At 39.5% G+C, this 20136-nt stretch overlaps 1 protein-coding gene across 9 annotated transcripts in view; it reads right to left on the bottom strand.

Moving 5' to 3' along the window:
* WASF3 (WASP family member 3) overlaps nt 1–20136 on the bottom strand; it is a 133008-nt gene that overhangs the window by 24432 nt on the left and 88440 nt on the right. The gene's annotated exons all lie outside the window — the stretch shown is intronic.

The raw sequence follows: 20136 nt of genomic DNA, 5'->3' as shown, positions 1-20136 counted from the left end.
AAGAGAACCTGAACCTCCCAGGAAGAAAACTTCATTAGAGTTAAGAATAACCCTAAAGTTCTCGTGGTGCTTTACAGTTTATACGTTGCTTTCACAGCCACTTTCTGTACCCTTTGCTATAATCCATGAGACCGTGAACTCCACCTGTGTGATGTCTCCTGCATACACCTGTTCAATGAATAAGTGAGTCTGGGAGGTAAACAGGAAGTTAATGTTTTCATTCTCTGGCTGACTAAACAGAGGATCAGAAAGGTGATCTGTCCAAATCCCATGGCTAGTACAAGGCAGAGATAGATGAAACAAAAATACGGTCTTCTAACTTTTAGTTCTCTGCTTTTATCACGTAGCTCCCTGGACTCCCTTGGCTGCAAACTTCATGAATTATTTCATGCCATGAAACACTCGATAATTTCTTATCTACTTAATGAAATGGACTAAAATATTTTACTGCTTAAATGGTTACACCTAGACACTGGGAATGACTTCTTACGAGTTTAAAATTAGTATAATTTCATAGATTCTGTGTAACTGTTTTAACAAGAAGAATTTCTCTTAGAAAATAAGAATAAATCAATAAACATGTACCCCATCCCTCACCAAAAAAGGAGAGAAAAATCCAGATTTCAGCCTTCAGCTAAGCAATAAATTGCTTCTCTTAAAGCTCAATATCCACAGCATGGTCTTCTGTGTTCACTTAATATTCTGTCGAAAGTTCCCATTCCCGTAATATGCAAAATGGTTCCACAAAGGCAAAAAAATAAAGCCTTCACACAAACTAGATACATTTTAACATACTATAACTAGCTGTGGCATCCAGAATTAATGCTCATTTACTGCTTTATGAACTCTTTCCTGAGCTCCAGACTTGTTATCTAATTAGCCACTGAGCATCTCCATGCTGATGTCTGTTAAGACTCTCAAATCCTGTACAAGCTGAAATATAATTCCTTTTCACCTTACCTCAAACCTGCATCCCCATGTTGAAAAGCACCCACCATCCAAAATGAAGCCCAAGCCAGAAATGGTGTCACTGTGACAGCTCCCTCTCTCTATGGCTAACTCAACACCAAGTCTTGTCCCTTTTACACCCACCGCCATCTTGCCCCAGACCCTCATTTCTCTCCTGAATTACATCAATAGCTTTTAGATTCACCTCCCACCCCTGAACCCATGCATTGCACTGCTGCCAAATGATCTAACAGGAAGAACTGACTACGTCATTTCTATATGAATTCTTTACTGCTCCCCATCATTTCAAGATAAAATCTAATAAGCCCCTCAGTATGACAAAGAAGGCCCTGTGCACCGCACTTCATTTCTTTTTTTTTCCCAGTTTTTAAAAAATAATTTCAACTTTTACTTTAGATTCAGAGGGTACATGTACAGGTTTGTTACATGGGTACACTGAGTGACCCTGCAGTCTGGGGAATGAATGATCCCTACCCAGGTAGTGAACATAGTATCCAAGAGACAGTTTGTCGGCCCTTGCCCCACTCTCTCTCTCCCCATCCAGTAGTCCCCAGTGTCTACTGTTCCCATTTTTATGTCTATGTGTACCCAATACTTAGCTCCCACTTGTAAGTGAGAACATGCAGTATTTGGTTTTCTGTTCCCGTGTTAATTCTCTTACAATAATGGCCTCCAGCTGCATCCATGTTGATGCAAAAGACATGACCTCATTCTTTATTATGGCTGTGTAGTATCCCATGATGTACCACATTTTCTTTACCCAATCCACCACTGACAGGTACTCAGGTAGATTCCATGTCTTTCTTACTGCAAATAGCACTGTGATGAACATACGAGTGCATGTGTCTTCTTGGTAAAATGATCCATTTTCCTTTGGGTCCATGCCCAGTAATGGAATTGCTGGACGGAATGGTACTTCTATTTTAAGTTCTCCTTTCCACAGTGGCTGAACTAATTTACATTCCCACCGTGTTTACAGTAAGTAAGCATTCCCTTTTTTCTGCAGCATTGCCAACATCTGTTCTTTTTGACTTTTTAATAGTAGCCTTTCTAACTGGCCGCACCTCATTTCTGCCCTTGCCTGGTGCTCCAGCCAGAATGCACTACTTGCAGTCCCACACTTCTCCCACTTCCTCACACTCTGTCTGTGCTTCTGCACAGCTGCTCTGCTCCCTCTGCCTCACGCATGGGCACCCCCTTCCTCACAGTAATAGCTGACACTCCTGAGCACTCACGGGGCGGACCAAAGCCTACGTGTTTTACCTACCATTTCTCTTCTTACAAATCTGCCATGATTTCAGTCATTTTAACAGTTTTAAGAATGACTGAAATCCCTTTCACCACCACCTCTCATACCCATTAGGATGCCACTATTTAAAAAACAAAAACAAAAATGCAGAAAACTGTTGGTAAGAATGTGGAGAAATTAGAACCCTGTGCACTGTTGGTGAGAATGTAAAATGGTACAACTGCTGTGGAAAACTGTGTGGTGGTTCCCCCCAAAATTAAACATATGACCCAGCAACTCTACTTGAGTATATACCCATAAAGAAGTGCAAGCAAGGACTGAAGAGACGTTTGCATACCTATGTGCACAGAAGCATTATTCATAGTAGCAGAGGTGGAAGAACCTGAGTGTCCATCAATATATGAACGGATAAACAAAATGTAGTACACACATACAATGGAATATCATCCAGCCTTTAAAGGAAGGAAATTCTGACACATGCTACAACATGGATGAACCTTGAGGATGACATTAGGCTAAGCAAAATAAACCAGTCACAAAAAGACAAATTCTGTATGATTCCACTTATATGAGGCATCTAAAGTAGTCCATTTCATAGAGACAGTAGAATGGTGGTTGCCAGAGGTCAGAGGAGGAGGGAAATGGGGAGTTCTTTAATGAGTGCAGAGTTTTACTTCTGCAAGATAACAACATTCTGGGGATCTGCTGCACAACCATGTGTACACAGTGGTTAACACTACTTGCTACAGTTTGGATGCTGGTTGCCTTCAAATCTCATACTGAAATGTGATCCCCAATGTTGGAGGTGGGACGTAATGGAATTTGTTTGGATCACGGGGGTGGATCCCTCATGAATAGACTAATGCCCTCCCTGAGTGAGCGAGTTTTACTCTAGCAGTTCCTGTGAGAGCTAGCTGTTAAAAAGAGCCTGGCAGCACCTCCGCTCCTTGTTTCCTCTCTCTCTCCATGTGCCCTCTGCACACACAGCTCCCCTTCACCTTCCTTCATCAGTGGAAACCTTCTGAGGCCTCACCAGAAGCAGATGCTGGTGCTATGCTTCCTATACAGCCTGCAGAATCATCACCTAAATAAACTTTTCTTTATAAGTTACCCAGCCTCAGGTATTCCTTTACAGCAACACACAAAGACGCTACTGGACTGTACACTTAAAAACGGTTCAGGTAAATTTAATGTTATGTAAATTTTATCACAATTTAAAAAAAAAAAAAAAAAAACCTGGAGAAGAAAATCATAAAAATCTAGAATTCTGCACTGAAAAAACCCTCCCTCTTCCCCTGCTCCTCACCCTATACTCTTTCTCTTCCCTTCACAGCAAAGCTCTGTCCTCGCCCCTTTCCCCATTCTGCCCAACCCCACGCCAGTCCTGGTTTTGCCCTATCACTCTATGAAAGGGCTGAACCAACTCGGCAGACCATCTCTCCCTGCTAAGTCAAGGGCCAGTTCCCAGGTCTCATCCATCCGGCCTCTTGTGGCACAGCCCAGTGCTGACCATGATGCTCAGGCCTGCCTGCCTGCCAAGAGCCTGCAGGTGCCCTCCCGCCTCACGGGCCCTCCACTCCCTCTGCTGCTTCCTCCCTCCCCAGACTCAAAACTCTGCAGGAGCCCAGAGCTCAAGGTCTTGGCTTTTTCTTTTTCTTTAACAAAAGTTCTTTTTGCTACAAAAACAAACAAACAAAAACTAATTACTTCTGCTTCTAAACCTAGTGTTTTAATATTTCCAAAAACTCCACTTTTAAAAACTACTGACACAGAAAAAAGCTCTGTGTTAAATATTCCAACCTCTTCTCTTTTCCATCAACATTCATTTAGGCATCTCATCCGGCCTAATGGCTGTAAACACTTCCTCTATGCTGACGATTCCTAAATTTCTACCTCCAGATGGACCTCTTCCTGAGATCCTGGCGCATGTATCAAGCTCCTTACCGACGGCACCACTGGGTGTCTAATAACTGAACATATAACTTGGCCGGAATGGAGTCCACATACCCCCTCATAAGCCTGCTCCTCTCCTGTCTTCCCCTGTTGGAAGAGCCAGCTCCATTCTTCCTGTTGCTCCAGTCCCAGACTTTAGGGTCATCCTTGCCATCTCTCATTCACTCACACTCCACACTGGCTCTCCAGCAAACTGTCACACACATCCATTTTCAGAATACATCCAGGGTCTGACTGCTCTGCACCACCTGCCCTGATCCTACCCTGCCCCAAGGCATAATCACCACTCGCCTCGACCTCCCTAACTGCCAAGGGATTGGCCTTCCAGCAACCTTGCCTCCATCCACGCCCCTGCTCAGAACACTCTCAACCAAGCAGCCCCAGCCATCTTGTCCAAACCAGCCTCAGGTCCTGTTGCTCCTCTGAGTTTTCAAATCCATTCTATGCCTTACCAATTCACTCAGAATAAAAGTTAAAGGCCAGATGACCACTTATAAGCTCCTACACAACCTAGCTCCGTTCACCTTAGGGCCTCATCTCCTATTAACTTCTCCCTTGCATGTCCCACTCCAACTACCCTGGCTTCCTCACTGTTTCTCAGACATGCCAAGCATCCCCCTTCTCCCGAGTTCTTTGCATTTCCAGTTCCTTCTGTGTAGACCACTTCTGCTCTAGAGACTACGTGGTTTGCTCCCTCACTTCATCTAGCTCTACACCCAAATGTCACCTTCTAAGTGAGGACTTCCTAGCAGCCCTGGCTAAATGCCATCACCTCATCCCACATGTGATCACACACCCCTCTTATCCCTGCTCTGCTGTATTTTCCTGCTTAGCACTAATCACCAAGTAATAAACTATGCACTTGTATGTATTCATCTTGTTTCCTGCCTGTCACCCATCACTAGAACATATGATCCACAAAGACAAGGATTCCCCTTAGCTCTGTGTACTGCTTTATCAGTCTCCAATGTCTAGAGCACGCCTGGCTTGCAGTAGGTACTCAGAAAAGATTTCAGAATAAGTGAGTAAAAACGCAAGAACTGAGTCCTGGCTAACTCAGGATGTAGACTGGGCTCTGTAAGAGCATTTGCCCCCCGCTGTGCTCCACAATGCCCTGAGCTGACCTGGATCACAGGACTCGTCAGAGAACTCTAATTTTGCCTTCATTCATCTAAGCTCTAGGAGAGCTGGAGCTCTGCCTTTCACCTCTGCACTGCTTGTGCTCAGCCAGTGCTCAACAACTACCAGCTGAATGAAAAACACATGATCTATGCCAGTGTTTCTTGCTAACAAGCACAAAGCGAACAAATGCTTCCTGCTCAAGGAAGGCTGGGCAATGAGGAGCTAAAGGATTAAACATGTTTCTATGCCTTGGGGTGTCTCAAAGTCATTCATAAGCTAATGTGCACTGGCAATCTGCAAGAGAAGCATCTCACATATCATGTTCTTATAGCGACTGGGCCTGGAAACACCTAATAACATATTTCAAAACTACTGTTTTATAGAATCCATTTGGTGAAATGCTGGGTGATTTGTAGATGAACACCATGTTCCGAATGCTTCATATTCAAGTCTATCAGTTCTTTATTTCTCAATGTCTGACATAGTCACAAAATGAAACCAATTTTTGTGTTTCTGCTTGACCATTCACAGTTTAAAATAAATTTCTATATACACACATACTCCAGTGTAACTTAAAAGCTCCCATTCCATCCCCTTCGGCTGTACAGAAAACTAATTAATAGGGACAGCATATATACCAAGAATATGGGAGTGTATCCCATAGCCTCTTGCAAAAGTGACAACAATATTCTCAAAGCACAGCAACTACTATTGAGAACACCACCATGTACTCTCAGCTCAATGCTGTATAAGCAGAAAAGGACAGGCAACATTTGCCTCTATGTCCGATGCCTAACCCTACTTGAAAAACATGCAACTGATACTGCATTTCCACTCAGAAGTTCTCAATTTATAAAGGGACATAAAATTTAAAGACTTGCATAATTAATATTTTGCCAGCTGCTGAAAGCTGACAAGTGTCTGAAGAGAAAAAAATGGAAGGAGCTATATTTTCTGATGAATAAGAATAAAGTGTTATAATTACAGCCTTCAGTTTTGCAAACAGCAAATGATTTGAAAAGCTGAATTCTACTCACTCTTTCAATGGCAAGTCCATTAATAGCTAAACTAATTCTGAATTACGGACCACACTGAGGTAAATGCAATTTGTTCATTCTTTGTTGACAAAGGTTCCACTTCTGGACTTACTAGTACCACATGAACTCATATCCAAGTACATCAGGTTGAGATAAATGCCTCTGTCAACTAAAGAAAAACCAGGCTTTTGAAGAATTCGAAAAATAGCTTTATTTGTAAGTCTTACTGAGGAATGTAACCCGGGAGAGGCTTCTCAGGAGTTGTTAGACTATTTTAAAGTAGTATTTTGGACCACAGTTTATATATAAGTGATGGTGGCCCTGCCTGTTGTCTAGCAGGTACATCAAATGTGTTTAGAAGTTATATTAAATACTTTTACACCAACCTAATAGATGTTACAATAGAGTAAAATGTGAGGATACATCTGGTTATACATGATAAAAGCAAAATCAATAGACATTATCTTCTGCAGAGGAGAAGATAAGGGCTAGGATTATTGATTCACCTTTTTTGGAAAATGCGGTGATTTAGGCAGGGGATGCGGGAACCTGCACTCTACCCCGTGTATCATCTTTAGGGCATTCCTCCAGAGGGCTGCTCTCAGTTCTTGAGTCAGGCACTTTGTGAAGTTTTGTTGACAAGGGATTTTGTGAAATTCTGCTGGCAAAGAGCAAAGGGCTCACAAGTTCCCCCTTCTGGTCATAATTCCACCCTCTGGTTGTATCTACAAGAGCAGCAGTGATTGTATTATGTAGTCGGGAAGGCTCTTGTCTAGGAAAGTCCACAGTCTTTAGTCACAGTTGTCACAGTCATAAGGAATGAGTATCGGGTTTGGTGTGTATACTCGTCTATTTATTGGAAAACACATTTTGGACTGTATTTATTTTTTTAATTCATATGATCTCGTTTTCTGCTTGATGTCATTTTTTTCTGTACCTAATATTTTTTAATGGGACTATTACAAGGAACTAAAGATTATATATGGTAGTATTTAAAATAAATTAATTTAAATAGCATAAAAGTGAGTTATAGATCGGAGAAAACATAACTAACAAAATTGGGATATATTTGTATACTAACTGCACTTTTAAATTAAAAATTTTTATAGAAGTACTGATGATTAATTTTTGTTTGGGTTAGAATAATACCTTTTTTTATTTCTTGGTGTTGGGAAGGTTTATTACCAGGAAGTCATGTTTCTTGGTGGGGAAAAATAACTTTGTTATTTATTGTAGGCTGGCCAGATTGTCAGTAATATGGGGTCAGTCATGACACAAAATTATATGTTATTTTTTGAATAATGAATTATTTTTAGTAACTGGGTGACAATTATTTTGGCCTTAGCCACTGATAAATAGTTTCTAAATTCTGGAGAGTTTTAGGTAAAGAGAGTTTAGGTAAAGAAAAAGGTAAATGTTTTAATTTGTTTACGAAACTATACTCAGTTGTTTAAAGACATGAATAGCTTAAAAGAAACTTTTCTTACTTTGGAAAACAAAGTATAAAGAAAATCACTAATATTTTGACTTTATCTCACACCTCTAAATTGCCAAAGCATAAAAACTGTACATGGATTTTTCAGCTGTATTTAAAAGTGAAGATTTACTGGAAACAACCAAGTTATCTTGTATGAGTCCTTCCCGGGGAACAAAAGAGCAGTCATAACTAGAGCTTTCATAAATTTCAGCACACACACTAGCACCTAGATCTCGGTTTGTCAAGATTTTGGCTTTTTGTTCTCCACTAAAAGGAAACAGGTTTCTTGGGAAAATGACTCCAGGGCGGAGGGTAGAAAACCACATGAGCCTAGAATGCACTGCTGTGCTAGAAAGAGTAAAGTGCTCAAAGGACTTGACTTCTGAGATTGATGGGGAGATGTCAAAAGGACACAGAAGCCTGTCTGAAAGGGCTCCCACCAGCCAAATGTAGAAAAATGTAAGGATCAAAATAAGTCAATGGATTATAAACCACAGAATAAAATAATCCATCAATCCATACTGATATAAATGAGCAAGTAAATAAATAGGGAAATAAGTGAAAGCATTTGCAGCAGAATGCTAACTAACTAATGTTCAAGAAATTATGGCATGACCAAAAAAATCATCATTCTGCAACCACCACAGCAACTGTTTCTGTCAAGGATCATCAGTGGATGCTGAGACTAGTGAGTTCAAAGAAGGATGGGAAACAGAACATTTATACAGTCTCAAAGTGTCTCCCCATATGATACTTTTTAATTACATAGGGAAAAAAATCTTTGCATTACAGAAACTTCGGGTAATCAATCCACTGATGAAAGTCAGTATCACCAGTTATGGCACAAGCAGACACACGAGCTTCCTAATGAAACGCACAGGGGAGGACACATCATCCCCGTGTGGTATTTCTGTCAATATCCTAAATCTAGTCACGAGGAAATATGAGAAAATCCAGACCAAGGGACATTCCATAACATAAATGCTGGTTCCCTTCTAAAGCATCAAGGTCATAAAAGTCACAGAAAGACTGAGGAACTATTTCAGATTAAAGGAAACAAAAAAAGAGATCATTTTTAATATATATGCATACATGCATATGTATGGTGGGAAAGTGGAAGAGAGGTCTGAGAAAAAGAAGAAACGTAAAACAAAATCTGGGAAATCTGGGTGAAAGCTTATGGAAATTATTTGTACTGTTTTTGATCTTTTTAAAGTCTAAAATCATTTCAAAATGAAAAGTTAAAAAACAAACTTCATTATAGTATCTGTAATGTCAGTTCCTATTGAATTCCATAAAATAACAAGTCATAATATTGGGCTTAAAGTTTTTTCCCTCTTTTTTAAAAGTATTTTTTCTCCTATAAAAGCAATACATGCTTATTGTAAGAAATACAGAAAATACAGGAAAGTAAACAGTAGGAAAAATGACCCATAGTCCAATTAAAGACTCTACTGCTACCATCCTGATTATAAAACACATGCTCATGATGGAAAATTTGAAAAATTCAGAAAAATAAAAAGAAACGTCAACCATAATTAACTACAATTAACTTTTAAAATACTTCATTACAATATTCTTTCTAAGCATTTTAAGAACAGACATTGATTATTAAGTGTATTCATTTTTTCAGCAAATATTCAAGCATCCACTGTGTATCAGGCCTTGTCCTTGTTGTTTGAAGAAATACACTTGTGGACACAGGCCCTGTTCTCATGAAGGGTATATTACGGTTGAGGAAAACAGACAATAAACAAGCAATGTGACTGGTGAAAATAAGCACTACGGGGAAAACAAAGCCGTATTTTTTTATAGAGAACAGAGTGGAAGGAAGTGGGTGGTGGTATTTCAGTGGTCACAAAAGGCCTCTTTGATGAGATTGTATCAACTGACTGAAGAGGAGGAAGATGAATATCTAGGGCAAGAACCTTCCAGACAGAAGACAAATACATGCTTGGTGTATATGAGCAACATCAAGGAGGCCAGTGTGGCTAAAGCCCAGCAAGTGATGGGGAAAAGGGCAGAAGAAGAGGACAGAGAAACGGATGCCCTTCCCTTTGTGTTGGGGAGGGGGTTGAGGGGAGTGACTGGAAATCCGACAGAAGGCGAGAGGCATCCTGACTTGGATCAGAATAGTGACATCGGGGCAGCTAACAGGCATACAGATTTGCTATACATTTTGAAGATGACTGACCTCATTCATTATTGGACTGGATGTCTCTGATATGAGAGAAAGAAGATAATCAAAAGCACTGTAAGAGGACAGTTTCCACTTGCTAAGACAGATGGGGGATGGCTGGGAAAGAAAGAAATCGTAGTTGCAGTTTTAGACATGTGAGATTAGAGATACCTATTAGAAATCCAAGTGAAGATATTGAGTGGACAGTTGTATAGTTGTATGTAAGTCTGAAACCAGGAGATAGGTCAGAACTGAAGACATACATTTGAACATCATCAGCATAAAGACGTTATTTTGAGCCATGGGACCTGATGAGGTCAGTTAGTAAATGAGAACAGGCAGAGAAGAGCCAAGTGGGGAAGATCATTGAGGAGACAAAGAACAGCTTGTGAGGTAGGAAAAACACCAGAGTGGGGCGGCAGACCACTGTGCAGGTGAAGAGAGTTTCTCCAGAGGAGGCAGTTATCTCTGAGTCGCATGCCAGTCACAGATGAAGTAACAAGGGAGCCTGGCCACTGGATTTTAGCAGTATGCAAGTCACTGGCCATGCCAATGAGCAGTTTCAAAAGCATGAGTGTGACGAAATCTCAATGGGGACAACAGACAATGTGGGATATAGACTATGAATACATCCTTCAAGGAATCTTGCTGTGGGAGCAAGAAATGGATGAGAGAGAGAGGATGATTTGAAATGTACTCAAATTGGGAGATTTCTTTACATATTTATACTTGATGAGAATGACACAGAAAGAAGGGGAAAAGAAAATACAGAGAAGACAGAAGGTGCATGTAGCCTGGAAGGAGCCTGAGGGTATGGAATCCAGTGCTCAGCTGGAGGAGACGCTTGGATAGGAGCAGGAACAGTCCGTCCATTTAAGGGAGGGTGAGCAGGACACATGGGTACGGGGCCTATCAGTGTGCAATGTGTCAGAGGGAGACCTTTACTGCTCCTCTGATTGCTTTTCTTTTACCAGTGAAATAAGAAGCACAGTCATCAGCAGAGTAGGGAGGTACGAGGTGGAAAGACATGAAATAGGCAACTAGGAGCACAAAAACTAACACAGAGATTACAACAGGAGTGCAGAGCAACACCAAGGGCCCACCTGAGGCATGGGCTCATGACTTTAAATCTTTCTTCTTTTCTAACATAACCATTTAAAGCTACTAATTTTTCTCTACACACTTATCCCACAAATACACTGGTATTTTGTGTTCATTACCACATGGTTAGAAATCGTTTCTAATTTCCCTTTTGAGTTTTTCTTTGACCCGAGGATTAATTTTTAAATACTGTTTGATTTTCCAATATTTGAGAATTATCTAAAAAGATAATAATTATCCCATTATCATCACCCTCTGTATATTAATCTTTTTAAACTTACTATTTTATGGCCTATCAGATGTCCCGTTTTGGTATATGTTTCATGGGAAATTAAAAGAATGTGTATTCTACAACTTGGGAGTTTGGTATACAAAGATGAATTAAGTCAGATTGGCTGGTATATTCTTCAAACCCCCTATATCCTTACAGATCTTCTGTCCACGTGTTCTTTCAATTACTGAGGGGTACTTGTTAAAATCTCCGATTATGATTTTGAGTTTGCCTACCTCGCCCTTCAGTTCTATTTTTATTACATGTAGTTTGCAGCCCTCTTATTAGGTACACATACATTTAAAGCTCTGTGTTCTTGACTCTTTTACCACCATTAAAGGTCCTGGCTTATCTGTTTTATAGTCTACTTTATCTAACATTCACAAAACCATATCTTATATCTTGTATTCACAGGGCATATTTTTTCTTACATCTTGCATTTGCAGGGCATATTTTTTCATTAACTTTCTTTAAATCAGTGTCTTCATCCTCAAAATCCAAGTATTTTAGTCTCACTTTTTAATTTAGCCTGATAATCTCTGCCTTTTAAGAGAAAGTTTAAAATGTTTCTATTTAAAGAAACTATTGATGTGGTTAGGATTAAATCTATCATCTGACTGTTTTCCATTTAGCCCTTCTGTTTCTTCTTCCTTTGTTCTTCCTTTCTTGTCTTCTGGGATAATCAAATCATTATTTTAGGATTTTGCTTGATATCTGTATGTTATTCCTGATGGTTACTAGAAATTATACTATGTGCCCTTAACTCATCTCTACTTTCAAATAACATAATATTTCATAAACAATGTAAAACACAATAGTGTAAGTCTATCACTTTCACACTCAGCATTTACTGCCACATATTTTACTGTCACATAGATTATAAATGCCATAAATTTTAGACAGTTACTAGTCTTTTAAGAAGACATAGACCTAATTATTGATGACCTTTTCTATTTAATCCCCTATTTACTTTTTCTGGTAATCTGGACTCCCTGCAGATCCAGGTTTCCAAATGGTATCATTTCCCTGCAGCATAAGAATTGTTTGTAGTACAGGTTGCTGGAAGACTAATTCTCTGAGATTTTTGTCTGAACAAAATGTCTTTCATTTTTAAAAGATATTTTCACCGACTATAGAATTATAGAATGACAATTTTCTTTCTTTTAGCACTTATCCACTGTTTTCTGGTCTGATGTTTCTGATGACAAGTCAGCTGTCATCCTTAACATTGTTCCCTTCTTTTACATAATGTATACTTTTCCTCTTGCTTCTTTTATGATTTTCTCTTTACCTTTGTTCCTTTAGCAAAAATTTTTTTGGTTTTTTGTTGTTGTTTGTTTGTTTTTACAGTCTCGCTCTGTTGCCTATGATGGAGTGCAGTGGTATGATCTCAGCTCACTGCAACTTCTGCCTCCCCGGATCAAGCTATTCTCATGCCTCAGCCTCCCAAGTAGCTGGGACTACAGGCATGCACCACGGTACCAGCCTACTTTTGTATTTTTAGTAGAGATGGGGTTTCATCATGTTGGCCAGGCTGATCTCGAACTCCTGGCCTCAAGTAATCCACCCGCCTTGGCCTCCTTAGCAATTTTATTATGATGTGGTTTTCTTTATACTTTCTGTATACTTTATACCTTCTGTATACTTTATACTTTGCTGAGCTTCTTGTGTCTGTTAGTTGATATCTATCATCAATATTCAAAACTTATCTTCCATTACTTCTTCTGCTCTATTCCTTCTCTTTTTCTCCTTTTGTTCTGGAATTCCAATTATGTATGTGTCAGACCATTTGATATGGTCCCGTACTTTGGATGCGCTAAACTTTTGTTGTTGCCTTCTTTCTAAATTCATTTTCTCTTGTGAATCAGTTTAGATAATTTCTATTAACTTGTCTCCAAGTTCACCAATCACTTCTGCTGTGTCCTGTCTGCTATTAGGTCCCCACAAGTGAATTCTTTCTTTCTGATACTGTATTTTTCAGTTCTAGCATTAACAAAAAAAAAAATGATTTCCATTTCTCTGCTGAAACTATTTCCTCACACGTTGTTCGACTTTTGCACTACATTCAATATATTTTTCTTGATTCTTATAATTTCCATCTCTCTGACATTACCTATCTGTCCTTGCATGTTGTCTACTTTTCCATTAGATCCCTCAGCATGTTAATCACAGTTCTTTTAAACTCCTGGTCTGACAATGCCAATATTCCTCCCATATCTGAATCTGGTTCTGATGCTAGCTCTGTCCCATCAAACTGTGTTTTTTGCCTTTTAGTACGCTTTGTAATTTTCTGATGAAAACCAGACATGACACACAAGGTGAAAGGAATCCCAGTACACAGGCCCTTAGTGCTGGGCTAGTAAGGTGTCAGGGGGTGGGGGGCTGGGTGTGAAAGGGAGTGTTCCACAGTCCTATGACTGGGGTCTCAGTCTTCTAATGAGCCTGGGACCCTGGGTCTCACTCCCACTTCCCCTCAGGTTAGGCAGGAAGACCAGAAGGGACTGGAGCTGTTGTGTATTTCCCTCTAACCAGGTCTGTTAAGCTCTGGTAAAATCTCAGTCTGTTAGACTCTGCTGAAATAATTTCTTTGGAGGGCAGGCAGGTTAAAAAGACTCAAATGTTTTGGGCATTTTTGTTGTTGTTGCTGTTTTTTGTTTTGTTTTGTTTTGTTTTTTGAGACAGAGTGACACTGTTGCCCAGGCTGGAATGTGGTGGTGCAATCTCTGCTCCCTGCAACCTTCGCCTGCCGGGTTCAAGCAATTCTCTGCCTCTGCCCCCCGAGTAGCTGGGATTATAGGCGCTTACCACCACGCCTGGCTAATTTTTGTATTTTTTTAGGAGGGATGGGTTCTCACCATCTTGGGCAGGCTGGTCTTGAACTCCTGACCTCATAACCCACCCGCCTCGACCTCCCAAAGTGCTGGGATTACAGGTGTGAGCCACTATGCCCAGATGTTTTGGGCTTAAAGTCCATTCCCCTCTCCCCTGAATGGACGAACAGAGATTTTTCTCCAGTCTTCAGTGTAAGAACCTGGTAAGGTTGCTCACAGTAAAATACACAAGTATGGAAGCCCTTCTGACTGGGCCTCTCTGGAGCTTCTAACTCTCAAACTTGTCCTCATTGAGCCTCCAGCAACTCACCAAGTTTTTGCAACCCTGAAATGCTTCCCACAAGGCTTTCTGTTCATGGGTTTCTGTGTTTCCAGATTTGGGGGCATCAGTTTGTCCTGTAACTTCATTTCTTTGATGGATCTTTCAAAAGGTTGGTTTTCAGATTACTGAGCTTCCTCTTACTGTGTAGACATGAGTGACTTCCAAGTTCTATAAAGCCAGACCAGAAACGGGACACCCCTTCAATAAATTCTTCATAACTACTCTAAAGTACTTACCAGTTATTTCCCAAATTGGAGTCATCTGTGGGTCTTGCTTCTCCTGACTGACTTCTGTTTCTCTTGATTACAGGTCATATATTTTTCCTTTTCCACCTATCTCATATTTATATTTATTTTGCCAGACAATGTGTGTAAAAGAACAGTAGATTAAAGCGGAGAATGTTTACTCCCTTTTTAAAAGGGGGTCTTTTAAGGAAGACTACTACTTTAGGCTGCTGATAATCACAATCATGTACCTGATATGAGATATAATTCTATGAAATACAACGAGAGAGATGATAAAGCCAGATAAATTTAGTGATAGCCAGAACTGCTCTAACTTGTGCTCTTAAGAATTATGATGCATTAAATCTTGCTGTATTAAAATCCATATGGAGGAAGGAAAAATAAAAAACAACCTAACTAATAATTACTTCTACAATACCCTTAAGAAAGTATTTCTGACATTCCGGGTCACACGGTGGGTCAGGAGAGTCTGTAAATCCCCTATAATACTGCCTTTTGTCGGGGTGGTGGGGCTTTTATACTTGCCTTCAATTCTCCTGCTGACAGAATTCTATCTTCTAGTTTCCTAAGTACACATTACTTTTTACTTACCTGCACTGGCTTTCTTTGTTCATGAGAGATGCAAAAACGAAGTTCACAGCATTAAATATTCTTAAATTCTTGCTGTGTTCCTTCCAGTCAACTTCTGTCCAGATACCTCAATATATTTTATCTTAACTTGCCCACAACCCTAGCCTCAAACTGTATAGAAATGTACTTACAATCTAGTTCCTTCAAAACCCATGTTTTATCCTCCTCTTCTCCCCCAAAATCTTGTTTGGCTAAATCATCCAAGAAATTTATTCAGCGCATGCCTTTAAAATACTAAAATCTCTATCCTGAGTAGAACTGCACTTATGTCACTTAACACACCTCCAAATTTCAGATCCACTTATATAAAGCCAATGTATGAGAGGGCATTTGGTTTAGTGGGAAACACAACGTCTATCTTAAGGAGCATTAATAAAAACAATCACTTAGAAACCTTTCGGAAGAACACAGACTTCCTTTCTCATTTGTACAATTACTCCACACGTGAAAATTAAATAAAAATAGATTTTATAATGATTTATAAAGAGAGAAGCATATTTAAAATTAATGGAGTCACAGAATTGTGGGCTATTTGTGATGACTATCTTTGCTTGTTATGAGGAAGCCTGATGACTCCTCAGGCATAAGAAATCTTTTTTTAAAAAATCAAAAATAACCAGAGATGTATGTAATTATTTTGAATAAGAATTTATAATAGTGTTCCCCTACAAATAAACATGTCCAACATTAGTAAAATGGTTAAATAATTATGGTGTATCAATATCATAATCTCCAGCTATTCAAAAATGTGTCTTATAAGAATCAACACGTACGTTTACTATACAGTAAGTACAGGCTATAAAACTATATGTACAATGAGATACCATCTGTATAAAGATATGTTCAAAGTATTACAAATAATTTTTTCTGATTAATGGAATTTTGTAAAGTTGACTCTTTTGTATGTTTCTGTGCTAAATGTTCTATGTTATCGTAATAGTACCATTAACGTACCCAAACTTTTTTTTTTGGCAGGGCTCACTAAAGTTCTAACTCCTTTCTTTGTGACATCCTGAGAAGAATTTTAAGGGGGAGGAGGGAGAAACAGCTATTATCACAAGAACAAAGAAAAAAAAAGTAGCAAAATCAAACTTATGAAGTATTTATGTCATCTTGGCAAAAATGTCATCTCCTTTTTAAGCAAATTATATTGAAACTACATCACAATATCAGTAGGAATTTGATTACAAGATACTGTGATTTTAATTGACCAACTAGCTGACAGGAACAAGAGCATTCAGATTAATCAAGGAAAATGATGAAACAGCATTCCTAGTTTAATGTTAATTGCTACACTAAACTGTCATTATTTGAAGAAAAAGATAATGAAATTCCCTAGCTGGAAAACCAAGTACCACACCTAAAACTGTCTGGCAAGCGGCTTTCCTCCCCCGGCCACTCTGACTGCTCACACTGTACTGTATCAGAGGTAACACTCAAAGAAAAAAATCTGAAAATTAAGAAAGACTTAAAAAAATTTATCGGACAAACCTGTGAAACTGGTGATCTTTTTAAACTATATGGTCATTCATGTTACAAATTTCCTCTCTTTCATCCCTATGACTGTTACTAAATTCAATATAGTCTCACTGGAAAGATTTCAATTCCCTAAAAAGCCTGTTAAAAATTTAACGCTGACAAATTTCTGGCCCTTGAAGTCAAGTGTCTGATCTGGATGTAGTAAAAGCATATCCAGAGCTAAAAACCTACAGATTTCCCAAAAGTTATGTAAAGTTGTAGGACCTTCAGAATTCCATTAGCTATCTAAGACCAGATACTTTTCTTGCTTTATGCAAAGTCATTTAAATCCTCATAACCCTGAACTGTCTCCATAAATGTGACAAGAATCAGAAAGATCAGGTAATTCTCTTCCTATTTAGAAAACACCAAAGAAACTCCCTGTGGTGTCCTGGTCTGTTTTTCCTTCCCTAGAACAATTAGGTGCCCTGGTTTTCACAGTAGGTCTCCCAGAGCAAGTCCCCGCTGCTCAAGCAGTGATGACCAGTGTAGGCTCAAGGCAAATCCCTAAGTTGTGCTGGTGTTTCCCTTAAGATACACATGTAAAGAAAGTCTAGTCCCCCTCTGTATCACTTATAGGAAGCAGATAATTATACATCATCTATCGCAATCTGTACCTGAAAATGATTTTCTACTGTGGGGAGTGGAGATAAGGGTGGGAGGCGAGTGACACAGGTGTGGGGGTGAGCAGGGAAGTGAGGAGGATTCAGATGATCCATTCTCATTTGAACCCACTGAATAATGGCCAGGTAGGTCCTCAAAGGAATTTTAAAAATGATTATGTCTTGACTTTATCATAGGAATGAATACACTGTAAAAGAAGACTTTTAATATTATAGGTTCATACATTCCTAAATCTCTTTAAATACCTGATGAATTATTACAAAATTTAAAAATAACATAAAACATTCCTTTAAATTCTCTTATTCTTCCTAACAACTTGAGCTCATATACATTTGCATATAACTTTCCTCATCCCCTGTAATATATTAATACCCAGTGGGAAACCACAAACAACTAAAGATTCATGCAAAACATTAATGTCATTTACCATGTGCTAGTGCTGTCTTACAGCAGGTTGTAATAACTGCATATCTGTTTCCTACTTTATAATCTTGTTGATGTGACTTACCAAGTATTTTTTAAATTATAAATGTGGTTAACTTCTAAGTAGAACCCAATTCAAAGTTATTTGCTGTCTCCTGTATTTAGAGGGGAGCTGAATGAATAAACACTCATAAACTTCAGATAATCTACTTTGATATTCTATCACCAATCAGTAATTCAGTGTCACAGGCAATTTGACCTACTATAACAGAAGACCACAGAGTAGGTGGCTTACAAACAATAGAAATTTATTTCTCACAATTCTGGAGGCTGGGAATTCCAAAGTCAAGGTGCCAACAGATTTGATGTCTAGTGAGGGTTGCTCTCTCTTCTTCAAGACAGTGCCTCATTGCTATGGCATCACTAGGCAAAAGGGGCAAGGTGTCTCTCTCAGGACTTTTTAATAAGGGCACTAATCCTATGCATGAGGACTCCACCTCATGAATTCTTACTTCCCCAAAATCCTAGCTCTAAAGACCATCACAATCACGATTAGGATTTCAATGCGGAATTGTTGGGAGACACAGTTCATTGCACTCAGTTATCTTCATTTTCCAAAATTACATCCTTGGCAGTATATATCACTGTGCCTTCTGTAAGGCTCTCTGGGTTGTAAGCCCCAGATGCACTCAAGGAACCTGAAGTGAGGAAGGGTCACTGTGAGGACACCCAAGCCCTGTACGGCAAATGGGAGGGAAAAGCCATCCTGGGCAGGTCTAGAAACAGCTGCTGCCTCCACCTTGTGGGCCTCGCGGTCTCGCTCACGCTCTTGCTTCTCTTTGTACATCCTTCTTTTGCCTTTCCTCACCAACTGGCTTCCTTCAGTTTCCTCCTGGGTTTTGCCCCCTCCCACAACTTTGCCTAACAGGTGGTCATTATGGCTTTTTCAGCCCCAGATGACATTTTAGCTGTAGGTCCCATAAGAGACCAGCAAATTCACTGCATTTCTTAGTTCGAACTTCCTGAAAGGATCTGACTGACCCAGCTCATCGTTTCAATCTAGACACGTGTGTATCTAATTCTGTGGGTCACCTCTGGTGCTTACCAGAAGCACAATCTCTGGGGTGATTCCTAGCATCCTGTTTTAAAGTTCTCCAAGTGATTCTGATAGAGAAGCCAGGCTGAGATGCACTGCAGTAGCCTAACTCAGAACTGACTATCCACTAGGCAGGTTCCCACCCGTGGTCCAATCATGAGGCTACAGTGGATAGGGTGGTACAAAACATAACCAAAGCTAGAGTGGTTTCCTATTGCTGTTGTATCAAATTACCACAAACGTAACAGCTTAAAGTAACACAAATGATTATCCTACAGTTCTGGATGGCAGAAGTCAGAAATGAATTTCACTGGGCTAAAACTAAGGTACCGGCAGATCTGTGTTCTTTCTGGGGACTTCAGGAGAGAATCAATTTCCTTGCCTTCTCCAGCTACTTGAGTCTGCCTGCATTCCTTGGCTCATGGCCCCTTCTTCCATCTTCAAAGTCAGCAATGGCAGCTGGGTCTTTCCCACATCACGTCACCCTGGTGCTGATTCTTCTACCTCCCTCCTTTCCCATTTAAAGGACCCTTGTGGATTATACTGAACCCAACCAGGTAAACCAGGAAGAACAGCAACCTTAATTCCCTCTTACACATAACATACCACATCCACGGGTTCCAAGGATAAGGACATGGACATATCTGGAGGGGCTATTACTATTCAATTTACCAGAAGGGCCATGTAGAACAAGGCATACTGTGTGGGCAGATTCACTTACAGGAGACTGTGGCCAAGCAAACACCATAAACACAACTAATACAACACTCCGCTGAATATTATAGCATGAGATACAGATTGATTATTAAAACTCTGACAGTTATGTTGGCTTTCATCACTTACACTTTGTGCCAACAGGCATTTCAGCCATCAAAACAAAAGACTAAAAGCATTCCTACAAAAATAAACACAAACAAAAACAATTTTACCCTTCAATAATTTATAAGGAGTCTTCATGTAATTATGTGAATTTGCATATTTTTATCAGTAGCCACTACCAAAAATCAATTATAATAGAGCTTAGATTCCAGAAAAATTTTATTTTAAAACATTTTATGTAATTTCCTTACATACTTTTGCCTTAGCTAA

The sequence above is a fragment of the Macaca thibetana genome, chromosome 17 (assembly GCF_024542745.1).
Source record: "Macaca thibetana thibetana isolate TM-01 chromosome 17, ASM2454274v1, whole genome shotgun sequence".
Taxonomy (NCBI): Eukaryota; Metazoa; Chordata; class Mammalia; order Primates; family Cercopithecidae; genus Macaca; species Macaca thibetana.
Note: the sequence above shows the minus strand (reverse complement) of the source record. Positions and strands in the feature narration are given on the sequence as shown.